Source organism: Periplaneta americana, chromosome 3 (genome assembly GCF_040183065.1).
Source record: "Periplaneta americana isolate PAMFEO1 chromosome 3, P.americana_PAMFEO1_priV1, whole genome shotgun sequence".
In the NCBI taxonomy this organism is placed as follows: Eukaryota; Metazoa; Arthropoda; class Insecta; order Blattodea; family Blattidae; genus Periplaneta; species Periplaneta americana.
Window position 1 is genome coordinate 102,710,465 of NC_091119.1, and position 15,793 is coordinate 102,726,257.

The 15,793-nt window shown below is 35.4% G+C and overlaps 1 pseudogene; it reads right to left on the reverse strand.

Annotated features, from left to right (window-relative positions):
- LOC138696341 (conserved oligomeric Golgi complex subunit 4-like) overlaps nucleotides 1–11,209 on the reverse strand; it is a 77,047-nt pseudogene extending 65,838 nt beyond the window's left edge.
- Between the last annotated feature and the right edge of the window lie 4,584 nt (nucleotides 11,210–15,793).

Below are 15,793 nucleotides of genomic sequence, written 5' to 3' on the forward strand. Positions count from 1 at the left end.
AACATTTGGATCATTGTGTAGTGAAGCCAAAGTTCTTATCTCCACCACAGACAGAAGTTTAGTCCTAGTCCAGCTTTTTGGGGATCATCGAAGCAGTCAATATCTATATCAGCGCATTGGTATCGCCATTCAGTGTGGTAATGCAACAAGTATTCTTGCATCCTTCCCTAAGTCCTCTTATTTAGATGAAATTTTATTTTTTAATTAATCAATTTATATCAATACACCATATTTTATTTTATTATACTTTCATTCTGTATACAGAAAATTTATGTAATCAGTTAATTAATATGATTTATACCAGTATGAGGCAATATGTTGATTGTATATACCTCAAACTTAAGTTTCAAAAGTAGCAATATTATTTTTTGTGTAACTACAATTGAATTTTATTTTCATTTAAATAAAATTATGTATTATCAACATTAGTTTTAGAAGTAATTACTAGGGAAATAGACATTTATTGGAATTATCCAATGTCGAATTAACCTATTTGTATTACGGTATATTATAATTTCAAAAAGTTTCCAATCCACAGAATCTATATTTTCTATCAGTACTGGTACATTAATTAGCACATGACTGACATAATGTACTGTGATTAAAAAAAAAACGGTGAAATTTCAACTGCCTACTTTCACTTGTTCCAGAGAAAATGGGGACACATACAAAGAAATGTAACTTTTTTAAAACCAAATACACAAATGAACACGTGGGAAGAACTATATTTCCTTAACTGCACATTAAGGTTCATCTCCTAGACCTAATTTAATATAATATTTAATCTTCCTCAATTTGGTGAGGTTGCCAAAGACAAAGAATGTTAAACAGTAACATTTAAGATGGCATTAAAATGTCTTACAAAAAAATTTGTTTACAACAAACTAAAATTTACAGTAGATAATATTTCACATAATGAAAATTTAGAGTAAAATAAAAAATACAGATAAAATAGAATGAGAAAATTCAATTTGAATTGAAATACAAGTGTTGCCGTAAAATCTGCAGAGAACCCTTCAAAGCTATCATAGAAATGATATGAAAATGCTGCCTACATAGTACAGAATGAAGTTTCTGGTAGAAAATTAATAAAAGAAGAGAAAGAAGATCTCTAAGCCAAAGAGTTTTGAAGTTCATACTCTCGGAAAGAGTAAAGATTTGTTACTTTTATACTGATAAAAATCATCTAACATGAATGTAATACATAACTGCATCATAAAATGTATGTTATATTAATTTCTTCAGAAAAGTTAAAGATATGCTTTAAATACAAAATATGGAAACAACAATATTTAAATTCCCTTGCAGCCAGTTGACTACATTTAAAATCAGGTCGAAAGTTCTCAACCCAATACTATCAATTTTCTTATCTACAGTTTCTACCCACTGATGCTAGTTCCATTTTTTCATTCTCTATGGAATTCGCATTCATCACTAGATGCATAACAATGCCATCTTCAATAATGCAAATGATGTATTGGACCGCCATTATGGGTTTTGATTTCATTTAAAGTAAGCAAAGATAGCACTTTACGGAGAGTACGTGTATTGAGGAGCTCGGTTCGATTCCCATGGGACAACTAAGATAAACTTCTTCCTACTGAGGTAAGCTTTCTAAGTTATTGTATAATTCCTGCTTGAAAACTGCAACAATAAGTAGGGAATAAACACATTTACGTTTTGTAGCGTCAATGACGATTCTAGGATTAAATGTATATATTGGGGACTGATAATTAAGCCTCGATTGTCTAAAAACACTGCCGAACGTGAAATGCAATTTCAAAATTACTGAGGACAATGAGGTTTTATGGTTTTCATACACTACATTGTTTTATGACCATCTTCCTTATTAATAAATACAAACAATATAAATCGTACAATGCTACACTTCTGAATGTTTGGAATTCTGTGAATCGTAAATTGTATTTAAATAGTATTTTAAATCTGGATTATACTGCAAAATGCAGGCCTACACAAAGTCACGGAAATAGGGATCAATAAGAACATGGAACATCAATAATAATAATTATCATTATTATATAATCGTAATATTACAAAATAAATATTAATAATTATTCATATAATTACTACTATTAATATCTAAAAATAAATATAATATTTATCAGTTCCATATTTGAATTCTCTGCGTATTTATCCATGAAAACAAATTACCGAAATAGGTTAAATGCAGAAATTTGTAGCCTCTTTAAAGAACATATTCAACCCACCCAACAGAACAATTACGTTCTAGATTTTATATAATTTACTTACTTACTTACTTATGGCTTTTAACGAACCTGACATTCACTGTCGCCCTTCATCGGTCCCTTTCCTGAGCAAGATTAATCTAGTGTCTACAAACATATCCCACTTCCTTCAAATCCATTTTAATATCATCCTCCCATCTACGTCTCGGCCTCCCCAAAGGTCTTTTTCTCTTCGGTCTCTATGCATTGTGGATTTTCCCATAAGTGCTACATGCCCTGCCCATCTCAAATGTATTGATTTAATGTTCCTAATTATGTCAGGTGAAAAATACAATGCCTGTAGTTCCACGTCGTGTAACTTTCTCCATTCTCCTGTAACTTCATCCTTCTTAGCTCCAAATATTTTATTTTATATAATTACGTGTATTAATTATTATTAAAATTAAAATATATTAACATTTGTATTGTAAGGATTATTTGTTAATTTTTTTTTTATTCTTTTAAAGATCTTAGGAAAGTTCATAGTAGGCCTATGTACTGATTATAGTGAATGTGCACTTTAAACTAAATTGAAAATGTATTATTAACAGTTGAAGTTCATGTGTGACTTATACGACATTGGAAAAACTTAATAGACTTTGTTTGCAAAAAATATGCTAGGATATGTATTTTATGATTCAAAATCTTGTAGAAATGCAATTATACATATATCAAGAGTTGTAGATATAATAATAATAATAATAATAATAATAATAATAATAATAATAATCTGTGGTGCTACAGCCCATGAAGGGTCTAGACCAACCAGCCGGCTGCTGGCCTCACACCCATATGCCAAAGCACAGGTGGACGATCAGAATGGAGGTATCATGTGGTTAGCACGATGATCCTCCCAGCCGTTACAGCTGGCTTTCGCAACCGGATTTCATTACCTACCATAGCTCTCCAAGTGCATCACGATGCTGGGTGGGCACCAGTCCCATACACTGGCCGAAATTTCATGAGAAAATTTCTTCCCCCATGAGGACTCGAACCAGCGTGCATTCAGTAATGCGAGTCCTAGGCAGGATGCCTTAGATCACGATGCCATGGTGCGGGACTGTACATATTATATTTTGAAAAATTTACATCACACATGAGGTAAGATAATTATAATATTTTTCATAGTGTGATTTACACGACAATAAAAGACAAGGAGAATGCATTCCATACTATAATTTCACAATTTCTGCTCTTTTATTTGCATGAAAATTATGAGAGGTGGATAGGATTTTCAGCAATGATAAAATGAATTGCAACGGCAAGGAAATTAAATTTTGAAATTATTTTACCGCCTATCCCTCAAAATATATTGTGACTTACATGACTTGTCAAGGTACTTACAAGCATAATATTCTCAATCTTCTGTATGTTTCTGTGTCCATATACAAAGAATAAAAGAAATGGAGAGAATACAATCACATCTCCAACTCTGTTGTCGCTAAATACAGCTATGAGGCTTTTCGAAGCGAAAGTGTGTCCTACACTCACGTATGGGCTAGAGCTTATATGGGAGCATCTAACTTCAAGTCACATGAGGGCAATGGACGGTCTCAGGCAGCTTCCTCAAGAGGTAATGGGGACTTCAAAATTTGCACCATCGAGATTGACCTTCATACTAGCCCGAGAGACATATCGTCCCTCCTCTGGCAAACTAGCGAAAGTGAAAAATAAGCGTCCTGCACTTAAGGTCTATATTGCACTATTTAATAGTGCAATATAGACCTTAAGTGCAGGGCGCTTATTTTCCACTTTCGCTAGTTTGCCAGAGGAGGGACGATATCTAGTGGAGGATCTGAGGATCAACCTGCAGCTGCCATCTACAGAGTGGTACAAGAAGCTGCCTGAAGAGTTGCGGAGGAAGAAGGATGAAGTATGGGAGGAGTTTTACACTACTGAGGCAATGACGCAACGCGAGTGGACTGAGACAAACTTTCAGATGAGACACTTAGGAACAGGACTAGCTGTGCATGGTTTGCATTTCAAAATGTGTGTGACAACAAGTTTTCATGACCCAAGGGATACATGCGTGTGAGATGTCCAGCAAGAATATGCTCCATCAGTGAACTTGTAAAGGACATATAGATCAATGCACATTGTGCGCAATTTATTTTTATAATTGTTCAGTTTCTGAAGCAAAATATATAACAGCTGTATACAAAGTACAACTATGTGACACTCAACGAGCAGACTGTATCACATCTTGGTATTGAAAGCAATAACTTTCAATGAAGTCATTTGAATAATTATTGTATTGGGCACAATATTTTTCTTCAGGGTTTGAAAATAAGAAGATTGTTTTGAGTTAATAAATTTGCATGTTTAAGGAATTGTGGAAGCTTACCTCTCACTGCGTCCAGTATCTCTGTAACAGACTCACATATTCTTTTTCTGGATGTGTCCTCCTCCGTCTTTCACCCATTATTTGTAGATTCTTTCATCATCTCTGATATCTTGTGAAAATACATTAAGAATGTATCTAGCAGTGCCACAGACATCATCCACTTCACTTTGTTCTCATTGCATACCAACGTTTCGTATAAAATCTGATATGCTCTTAGACATTTCTGATAATGATGCAAGTAGCAGTGTCATGTTCTCATGATAAATACAGAGGCATAAATGTTCAGGAGTGTGTTGTGGACGAAGTTCACCAAATCTTGCCAATTCAATTTTAAATTCTGGGTAAGTGTTTTGAGACTGTTTGTAGGTTTCACTCACACCAAGGAACAGGAACCACTTTTGTACCTTCTCTTTTTCACCTTCTGAACAAATGATGACATAATCCTTGGTCCCAGGCATTTGATAGGACATGCTGTTACTGTTATAGAAAGCTCACAGGTCCCTCGAATAACAGCTAAATTGACAAGAACTCATATCTCTTCTTTGGTGCTCCTGTTATCGAAGTGGTCTTAAAGTCGACAGAAATTGAAATATATTGAATCCCATAATTGCTTGTATCCCACTTGGTCTGATCACTTGGTTGGATTCATTTTAAATAGACTTACTAGTTGCCAGAAAGAAAAAAAAGTGCTTACCGGTATGTTTTATCTTTCACATTCGAATGTGGAAGGCTGCACAGTGTATAATGCATTTTCGGCACTGCCTCCGAGATTGTGAAAAGAAAAAATATATAATCATCATAATCTATCAGCCGGAGTGTAATCAAACTCACATCCCCAACACACAAGTCCCTTTCCCTGCTCCATCTACGCTGGTTATCACTAGCTGTGTTAAATTAAATTCCAAGCATTCCAAAAATTTTAGGCGACTATTACAAGTCTTTCAGAACTTTCGAAACAATTCCAGGAATTTACATGTATTTCACTGACTCAATTACCTATCGAAGTTTCTTGCAGTATTACAGGTTTACAGAGACATCTATCTGCACCAGAGAGTGAACTCTGTATGTTTCAAGAATCCACTCATTCAGCAATAAGACTAATTTAATTGCGTCAATCTACATCATGGGACACCCAACTTTAGTTTTGTTCTAAAGTGAGCCAAATTATGGCATTTATAGCCCTTAAAACTTCTCCATCGTCGAATAAAATTTTACTATCTACTATTCCACATTTCTGAAATGTTTCAGGAACAACAGGAGTCCATGGAGTGAGAAGACATCAACAAGCATTCCATGGAGTGGGACCCAGCCGAACATCTGGCTGCACCAGGATACCAGACAATGGAATGGGATACCTAACGGAATTAATGATGGTGGACAAAGCGTTTCGCCAACAAGGTAAGACCTTGCGGCTTGCATCTTCTTTATTAGATCAAATAATTGATTTATCATGAACTATTACTCCAGCAGTATTCCTCGTCTGCAATTCAGTAGCAGGAAGCTGGGGATTTAAGATTATTTACCTCTAGAAATATAAGGCTTTTGCTTTGAGAACTATTATTATAGCATTTTTATAATGTCTGGAATGGGGAATTCTCCTTAATCCTTGAAATTAGTTTTTACAGATTTTTTTGATAGCTTGCATGTTCGAATGTGTGGAAATATTTAGATTTTAACGACGATAAAACAGTATGTTCTTCCATATAGGGTTTTGTGTCTTTTGGAATTTAGGCAACACCAGTTGTTACAAACCGCATACAAAAACATCAACCACAGATGTACGAATATGTACAGATACGGAAACAAACATTGGAGTTTCCTTACTGTCTAAGTTTCGCTTACAACACAGCGAGCATGTGCAGTTAACAAGAGCCCCTGTATATATGCTACTTGTGAACAGTCGTGCGAAACTGTTGCCTACATACAGGTGGACGCCCATCAAGACTCGCTCCATGAAAGAATTTCGAGAAGACTAAGTACTCAGTGCGTATGAGAATGCGTAGCGTTTCTTTTTTATTACGATTTTGTTGAGACGGACTGTTCCCTCTCTGTAGCACTTGTTCAGTTTGCTTATGATCTTCGTGTAGCTTTAATGCATCAGTCCCGGAAATCAAAAGTGCTGTAATGCTTTTCTGGTGTTCACTACAAATACAGAAAGGCGAGAGTAAGATTATTGCAGTATTCATATTAAATAGTGTAACATACAGAAATTTACAATATGAGTAATAATTAATACTAACACTGAGCAATTCTGCGAAGCATGGCCTACGGAAAGTGTTGTCTGAGCGGTAGTTGTGTGTCGTGCTGACCACCATGGAGACTTGCAATAACCTTCACAAGCAATTTCTGCTACACGTCAAATGTGAGCTCTGCTAGACATATTTTCATTCACGGACACCAAGAGCCAAGGGGCTTTCGTAGCACAATCAAAATTACCCCACGCCTACCTATACTATTTTTAGACCTAAATATTACTGTAAAACCTCCCAAAATAGACTTCAATATACACAGAAAACAAACAGCTACTACACATGCCATCGACAATAATTCCACCCATCCCACAACACACAAAATCAGCAAATTTAGGTACCTTATTGACCGTTTACTTACGATACCCATGAACAAGAGTAACTACAAAAAAGAATTCAATTATATTCAAAACCTTGCAAAAGAAAATGGCTATGGAAAACACTTATTTCAGAAACTACTTAAAAACAGAAAAGCCATATTACTTAAGAAAAAACACACTACATTAGAACGAGAAAATGCAAAACCGAACAAAAAATGGCAAACCATGACTTATTTCGGGAAAATTTCTAATCAAATCAATAATTTTTTCAAAAAATAAAATATCAACATAGCATTCAAAACCAACAACAAGCTTCATAACGTAATCCCCAATAGAACCAATAATAATGAACCCCTCTTAAATAGTGGTATATATCAATTGCAATGTAAAAACTGCACCAAACTATATATCGGTCAAACACGCCGTAATTTCAAAATAAGATATAAAGAACACGTTACAGATTTTAAATACAATAGAAACAAGTCGAAATATGCCCATCACCTCATAGAAGAAGGACATGAATTATGTAATATAAAAGATACACTAAAAGTTATAAAAGCCATTAACAGCCCCTTAATAGACATTGCAGAGCAATTTTATATTGCAAAGAATTTCAACGAAGGAAAACACCTTTTAAACGAACAAATAGTTAATCCCAATAACCCATTATTCAATTTATTTAAATTAATCTCGAAAAATCGGACATCATCCTATAATATTACATCACATCCTCCTACCCCCACATCACTTCCGGTTCCGCCAGACGTTCATTAAAATAAGAACTATTGTGAGCACCGAACGATTCTCAGTAACAGCCTGACTAACGTCGAGCACACAACACGTCCAACCAATGTAAGTAAGTTAATATTTTCAATCAATGCATTTAAACTCCAGTATATTCACATACGTAACAACAACATTTTATGTTCGCAGTGTAAAAGGCTTAACTGAAAATCGTATGGTGACAATGATGAATTTGTAACATCCAACCTTAGCAAACCGAAGGAATACAATAACAAGCATCAATGTAACTGATATTATGCAACATTTCATCATGGTACAGTGCTTCGACTTGCGTAAGTGAAACAACATGAATCCTTGGTGTGTTAATATATAACAAACAGAATTTTAACATTTTAATACGTGCAACACAGTGCAACTCAAAAACATAGGAACTGCATGTGATAACAACTTCAAGATAACCATATTGTTACATAAAACAATGGGACTTTTATTGTAGATGTAAATTAGTATAGATTTTAATTATTAGTAAGTGTTTTTAATTTAATTTATATATATCTTGTAAACGATGGTAGATCATCAAGGTTACATACCATATATTTCACACACATAAGGTGTATCTATTTGATCATGTAATAAGGCAATTCCATACACTTGAAAATGGCACATAAGTGCCGAAAACGTTAATGTTTAATCCAAAATAAACTAGATAAGTATAGACGGTTAGCCCAATTTAATATTATTGTATCACAACTTGCTTATCGGAGAATCATACAAAATGAAAATAATAAAAATAAGGTTTAAGCTGCTTGTGTACGACCAAATTTTTCTTCCAATTCAATACAATAGAAGAAAAGTTCTTAAAGTTTGATCAATATTGAACAAAATATTTTTCAAAACTATTTCAAATTGCTAACGATTTGACAAGATTTTAAAACATGCGCTTCAAGTTCATTGTAACCTAGGCAAAGCCAACCTACCAAATATTACAATACTAATATATACATTATTTGGCAAATACATGCCCATACAAAATATCTGTATTACTTCTTAATAACTGCACAGCACCCTAAAACTAAGAATATTACGATTGCACATTGTTTCAAAACAAAACATTTTCAATTAGTATTCGCCTATGTTGTAGATTTGGAATTATCTTCATTCAAAAAATACATAACTGGTACTTAATATGAGATAGCCTATTACATGCCTTGCAATTTGTACATACGCATTATGTTTCTTCCAGTTATTGTAGTATGCCACAGAAGTCAATGGTGTTTCAGTTTCAGAAGCGTGGCCGTTCGTCTCAATACCTCAGATGCTGTCTGTCATATGGATGAGAGCAAGTTCGAGCCTCATGTGAGTAATTTTTTTCTTGAACAATGTGGAATAATAAAATTTTATTACTGCCCAGTTTGTTTGGGTTACTATTAAGGCTCATTCATAATGAAAATTAAACATAACATAAGCGTTAACTTTAGAATATAAACGTTACGGTAAAATCAAGAAGTCATACCATCATTCATGATGGGAACATAAACATAACCGCAAACATACTTGGTAGCCATGGAAACATAACAACGACGCCATTTCCTCATATTCTGTCGTATACTTCAGCGCTCCACGATTGTGTTCTGTTTGCAAATCACGTAAGCATAAGCATGAAAGTTTGGAGTTTGCATTAACGTCTTACGGTAATGTTTATGTCAATGCTTATGTGAATCATTGTGAAAGATCCCATTTGGTAGCCTGGGCGCAAACTTCTTTGTTTATGTTACGGTTATGTTTAATTTTCATTGTGAATGGGTCTTTACGCTTGACCTTACATAAAGTTAGTGGTAGAAAATTCAGTTCTAGCTTTTCGCCCCTGTCGAATATATTATATTATATTTTATATATATATATATATATATATATATATATATATATATATATGTACTTTTTTTCCGGTAAAAGGCCACAGATTACATAGAAGGAGCTATTACATATCTGACGAGAACAAAGTGATTTTTGTGAAAGATAGAGCAAGTTCTTGGCCACGTATGAGGAAAAGAGGTAGTGATGACATTGTGTAATTGTAAGCAATAGTAATGACACTTTATACAGAGTGTTTCAAATAAATGGAATGAAAGTAATCTCAGCGTTAGGGAAATTTTAGCTATAAACAGTTGATGGTTGAATTGTACTGTAGCTTTCCTGAAAAATATGTTAAATGCAATCATCTTGTGAATCACCAGTGTCTTGTCCTGAAAACTGACACCTGGTCCAGCAGAGGAGCGTCCTAGGGAATAGTTTCAGGAGAGCAACAAGAAACCTGAGAGACGAAGTGGAAACATTACACTAGTCGACAAAAATGAACTTTTTTTCTTTCACAAGAAGTAAAATAACATTTTCTAGAAGAATATTTCATGCTGAATTCAAATATAATTTCAGTTTTTCCCCCATCAGGCAGAAGTTTTTTGTGATATTCATTTGAATTTTTATGATATTCTAAAAAAATCTGTAACTAGCTATCTAACTCAACATTATAACTACTCATTCTGACTTAGCTAGCAAGTGGTAGATAGTGATTTTCGGGCATATTTTGCATCTGGAACGTCTCTCTTCTTGGTCCAACAGTAGTCAGCCAGCATATTGGAACTCCACTTGCCTTGGTACCTCTTTTCCACAGTAGAAATTTGCTGATGAAAACGCTCACCGTGCTCATCGCTGACAGCTCCAAGATTTTCGGGGAAGAAGTCCAAGTGAGAGTCCAAGAAGTGAATTTTTAAAGACATGTTGCATCCCATAGCTTTATAAGAATGCAGAAGATCAGTCACTATGTCACGATAGTTTTCTGCTTTATGGTTTCCAAGAAAATTGAAACATAAACTTTTGAAAGACTGCCACGCTGCTTTCTCCAGTGGATTTAACAGTCCTTCGAAATGATCATCACCCATTAATGACCGGATTTGTGGTCCTATAAAAATTCCTTCTTTCAGTTTAGCATCACTGACTTTGGGGAATTTCGATTTCAAGTACAAGAATCCATCAGACTGTTTATCCATAGCTTTGACAAAATTTTTCATTACTCCTAACTTAATATGCAATGGAGGTAACAATATTTTTTCAGGATTCACTAAAGGGACATATGACACATTTTTGTGGCCAGGGATATGAGATTCACGTTTAGGCCATGATTTTGTAACATAGTGAGACTTCCTATCTCTGCTGTCCCAGAGGCACAAAAAACAGCAAAATTTGGTGAACCCAAGTTGCAAACAAAGCAATAAAGCAATGACCTTTAATTCGCCACAGATATACCATTCATATTTTCCATATTGTAGGCTATTTTCTCTAGAATTACTTTCATATTTTGATATGTCTCTTTCATATCAGCGGCATGCGCTACAGGTATTGATGGAAGTTCATTGCCAATATGTAGCAGCACAGCCTTCAAACTAACTTTAGACGAATCTATGAATAGTCGCCACTCATCTGGCTGGTGTTGAAGCCCAAGAGTTTCCATAACTGAACAAATATCATTACAGAACACAATACCATTTTCTTCAGAGAAGCAGTCCTTGAAATCACTATGGCGGCCACGATAACTACATATTCTTACGTCTTTTTGGAGTAGATTCCACCCTTTGAGTCTGGAAGCTAAACCTTCAGCTTGCTGTTTAGACAGATTTAAATCCCGAATCAGGTCATTAAGGTCTTTCTGATTGGGAAAGTATGGTTCTGATGAACAGGTATTGGCTTCAAATGTAGGATCATTTTGATTTTCATCTGAAGCATTTTCAGTTTCAGTTAGGTCAGAATCAGAGTTATTACCTAAGGTCATATCGGCATATACTGGTACAGGGAACTGTTCATTGTGTAAGACAGGTCTTATTGCAGATTTAAAATTAGGATACTTAACTGTATGTTTTGTTTTAGATGTGATTCCTGTAATATTTGTCAAACAGAAATAACAATCACTTAAATGATCCTTCGGTTCCCTCCAAATCATAGGAATTGCAAATGGCATACGATGTGTACCCAGTCAGCAATCTAACACACGAAACACAGCATGTATTTGGGGCCCAACTCTTATCAAAATCACCAGCCTGACAGCCAAAGTAAAGTTGATAACACTTCTTTACAAGTGGGGTCAAATGTCGCCTCTGAGACTTGAAGGTCAGCTCACCACAAATATAGCAGAAACTGTCTACATGATTTACACACTTTCTTGGCACGATGAACAACACTAAGCACTACATACACAATACACTTCCGAAAAGAAAGGAAGGAACTATTTCACTACTGAACAAACTCACGGCCAGCTCGATACTGACACATCACAATGCCAGATGAACAGGTCTGAGCATGTCCAAACATGAATGAACCTGCACAGGATTGTTTAATGGTGCTTCAGCATAATATTACAAATCATTTCCTTAAATACAGCTTGGATAAAATCGCTACATACGAGGTAACGGTTCCTATGACAGGTCAAAGAAAATGCTAAAATCCGATTTTAAAAAGTAGCTGTCACAAAAAAACTTTGCCTGATGGAAAAGTTCTGACTACATATCTGAATCCAGTATGAAAAACTGCACTAGAATCACAGAAACATCACAATGATGCTTTGCATCAATGCTAGGGAAACGAATGGCTTCACAATTGACGAAAAACACACCAGACGGAAGCATATTTGACACTCAATACAGCAGTTGGATCACAGTATCAGGCTTTCTGACATGGTTGAAAGCATTTGTCAGGCTGAACATGGATTTGAATATCAACAGGATGCATCAGGCATTTAAAGAAAAGTATCCAGGAAGTGTGGTTAGTTATATAAGTTCTATGATAAAGTTTTCAATAAGGAGTTTCCAAATGCTTCATTTCATCGGCTAAGAACTGATACGTGCAAAACATGTGATGGTTCTGCTTGTGAAATTTCTTCAGTCAAAACAGACTCAGTCCCGTGATGTGAAAAGGTATCGAGACTTATGCCATACAAAATGTAAGGAAGTACTTGAGACTGTTATGATGCACGTTTTCCACACAGTGAAACAACAGTAATGTCAGTTGATCTTCAGCAAGTGTTACTAGTTCCAAACCTTACCCACAGCAACATGTTTTATAGCAGACAGCTCAACTGTTATGATTTAGGCTTACATGTTGCAGATCCTCATGATCGTGTTATGTGTATGTGGGATGAGAGCATTGCCTCTCGTGGGACTAATGAAGTTGCATCGTGCTTATTGAAATTAATAAAAGGAGGGAATTTGAACAAGAGGAAATTAGTCATTTAGTCTGATAATTGCGCAGGTCAAAACAAAAATCGCGTAATGACTTTCCTTATTATGTCTTTGGTACATCATGACAGAAACATGGACATTACAGTGAAGTGAAGAGAAGCGAACAGAAACATTTGAAATGTGGATATGGAGAAGGATGCAGCATGTGAAATGGACAGAGTAAGAAACGAAGCTGTGTTGGAAAGACTGCAAGAAGAAAGAATGATGCTGAAACCGATCAGAAAGTGGAAAAGGAATTGGCTGGATCACTGGTTGAGAAAAAACTGCCTATTGAAGGATGCAGTGGAAGGGATGGTGAATGGAAGAAGAGTTCGGGGCAGAAGAAGATATCAGATGATAGACAACATTAAGATATATGGATCATATGCGGAGACAAAGAGGAAGGCAGAAAATAGGAAAGACTGGAGAATGCTGGGCTTGCAGTGAAAGAACTGCCCTTGGGCAGAACACTGTGAATGAATGAAATGCCCTTTGAGGAAGTTACACTAGAAGTTGCTTATAACGCTCACAGCTTCTTGATCTGTGACCGTGATTTTGGTCTTATTTAGATGAGAAAGAGAGTCTGCAAGGCATGCATTCCAAGAGATTTGCATTATGTTGTGGAAACTGCTCGACATCTTCAATGTCATGGAGATTGAATCTGATGATTTCTTCGACCTAAAATATGCTGCAGATTCTGTCATTACGACCTCAAAATGTGAGATCTCAAAATTAAATATGATTCATGTAACTAAATAGTTACCAGGAAAGCTTCTTACCAAGAAAACTCACAGAAACCTAAAATGGAAGGTGATGAACATTATGAAGACAGGAAAACTTCCTACTAAGATAAGAGACACTTTACTGCATGTACTCCCACAACCTATGTTACCAGTTACTAAAATAGCAGATCTGAAAAACATGATATCGTTTCTACCAGACTATGCAAAGGTTCTTTTTATGAAGAACTTTGCAGAAACTGAGTATTGGAACAGTAATCCTGAAACTATAGTCCCGTCGCTTTAATTTCCGGCAGCCAATCGCGTTGCAGGTCGGTTACATTTAAACGCATGCATCTTGTGATTCACTGATGAAGACGCTATTCATTTCTTAAGGTTCGATAAATACTTAATACAATCGCCTGCCATTTTGGCTCTTTCCTTGGCGTTCACAGAAAGCATACGAAGACGCTGTCACTCAATTACAGTGCGTTTGATTTATTATCATAGGAGCTACGACATGACAATGTTTAACAGTGTGGCAAATAGATTCCTCGTATGGTAGCTCGGCAACGAAAGAACAAAAATGGCGAATGATACTACCTACCTAGACTTTAAAGAGCCTTCACTTCCTAAGACATAAACAAAGAGGAGGAGTCACGCCGGGAATAACAGCATCACGACTATATAATAAGACTTTTTTTTTAGTCTACATGACCTTATATTATCACCCCTTTGTGATGTACATGTTGTAATACCTAACTACAAAACATAGCATTTGGAACACTATGAGTGAGATGTACAAGGTACTTAGAATATTCTATAAGTTTCATTTTCTTATATTTTATTCTACATTCCAATTATCAAGAAAGTGTATTTAAGTCTTATACTAACATGTATCCTGTACAAACATGTGTCTATTTTGAACACAAAACGTTAAGTTAAAAAATTGAGAAGTTTTTATTGTCTCCTGTGAAATTTTCTGAATGGCACTTAGAACTTTTACCATTTCCACTCTTCAAATAATAAAGAAGGCTTTTCTACATAACCGGTAGCTCGATTTTTGTACTTCCAACCTGATGTAATACTTGAAAGATTTCACTCTATTAGGTTTCTTCTCATTTCTCGTCCCGTGTTGTTTTATATCACTGGCACATATACCTTGTAAGAACCAGTCTTGCTGATCCTTGCTAGCAATATTTAAAGGCATTCAATTGTCATATTCACCAGTTTTTTAATCCCTCAGACCTATTTGCCATATGCATATACGCAGCTCTCTAGGTTAGTTCTCAAGTGATTTTACATACCACATGTAAATATCATGCATGACTGCACAAAACCGGCCATAGTTCATAATCAAATTGAGATATGAATAGGCCTATGTGGTTTTTTCAATTGTATTGCAGAGAGTATGTTTTTTACTGTCATAATGGTTATATTATGTTTAACCATTTCGAAAACTGAAATAAAGGAGTGAAGTAATGTAAATTCCATTCTACTAGAGCATTTAAATACCACTTTAGCGCTTAGTGCAGGGACTTTTAGGGCAGTATTTATAGACATTTTTAGTGCGGGCTTTCGGTGGATTATTAGCGTTTTTTCATATTCATAAACCAGTGTTAGTGATAGGATATGATTTGAATTCTGTACTAGTAACCACAGCCGGATAGCCGGGGCTAGCTTAGTACGCTCGTAGCGCGTGCTACGAAATGTCTATGAATACCACCCTTAAATACCTTGTTGTCGGATTAAACCCTCTTTCTGGCATTTGCAGTCTTCACTATTCACTTTTTAGGAACATTCTTACCACTGTGGTTCATATGTTCTCCACCATGAATTCTGGCCTTTTCAACATTTCTTCTATATTCCGAAGAATGTTTTGTTCTTTTCTTGCTATAAACACCAGT